Raw genomic sequence first — 1,381 nt, 5'->3', positions numbered from 1 at the left:
CATGTGGTGCTGGGGGATTGAACCGCGGTCCCTGATGCTTTGCCAAGCTTGTTCTAAGTAGGTGCCTTAGACCACTGAGCCATCTCTCCAGCCCTAACATGCTTGTATTTCATGAACATTTGAAACAAATTTATTCTTTAACAAGAAGAAAGTTCATATAATTATTCAAATTATCTATTCTGTGGTTCAAAATTATTTCAATATGCTAATTTGTGTCATTTGTACTACCAGCTTCTCTCAGGTCACTGAAAACCAAGTTTTGTAAGAATATTCTTTATCCTTGTTCAACAAATTTTGAAAGAACTTTGGAGAAAGTAAGATTATGATGTTGGATTATTTTGGCAATATAAATTAAAAACTAAAAGAAGAATTTAGAAAGGCATTTATCAAGTCTTTAAATAACTATTTGAAATCAATGGTTTTCAACCAGAGCAGTTTTGAAAGTAATTTGCTACCCTCATACCATTCAGGAAGCGAAGAACAATACTAGCACACACAAGTGACTAGGAAAACTCGGTATATCTACATGGCAGTCTTTTCACACCAAATGTCATTGCAAAATGATTAGAAACCAAAATCTTCCCTTTGTTAAGTCTTCATCAATTTGCTTCTTACATTTCCCCAACCTCACTGACTTCCTTCTTGAGAGATGGATATATCTCACACTTTTTTTTTTTATTTGTAAAAAAATACCGGGGATTGAACTCAGGACCCTGCACTTGCCAGACAAGCACTTATTCTACTGAGCTATCTCCCTGGCCCTATCTCACACTTTTTGTAACCCCAGAACCAGGCATGGTGTTAAGCACATATGATGACAGGGGAAGGGTACTCTCTGACCTTCCTAGTCTAACTCCACTTCCTTTGATGTGAACCTATGCCCAAACTTCCTCTTCCTCACCCAACCCACAGTAGCCAATGGGGAAAGATGTTCACTGCTGCAGTTCTGCTAATGTTTAATTTTTGATATTATCTCTATTGCTACCCTCCTCAGTCCCCTCCCCCTGCATCAAACGACAGGAGGGGCATGTGAAAGTAACCACTATGACACAGAGCTGAGAAAAGCCAGCATAAAGCACTTTTATTGCAATAATAAAACTTGAAACTCATATGTGGCATGAGGGAGGGGTGGTGTTGAGGGTGTGTGGAATGGGCAACAAAGCAACAATGTCTCTCACCAAATCACTACACAGGACAGCAAAGGGTGAGAAGGGACTGAGGGAAGAAAAGCCAGGGAACTCTGAGATCAGCAGAGTAAAGCCAAGCATTAAAAAACAAAACAAAACAAAAACTCACAAAAACAAAACAAAAAACAAGGGATGCTGAAGCTGCGATGACCAGCATCATTATCTTAAGAGAACACTCAAGGATTTGTCATGAC

This window comes from Octodon degus, unplaced genomic scaffold (assembly GCF_000260255.1).
Source record: "Octodon degus isolate 3935 unplaced genomic scaffold, OctDeg1.0 scaffold00317, whole genome shotgun sequence".
NCBI classification, from domain to species: domain Eukaryota; kingdom Metazoa; phylum Chordata; class Mammalia; order Rodentia; family Octodontidae; genus Octodon; species Octodon degus.
Note: the sequence above shows the minus strand (reverse complement) of the source record.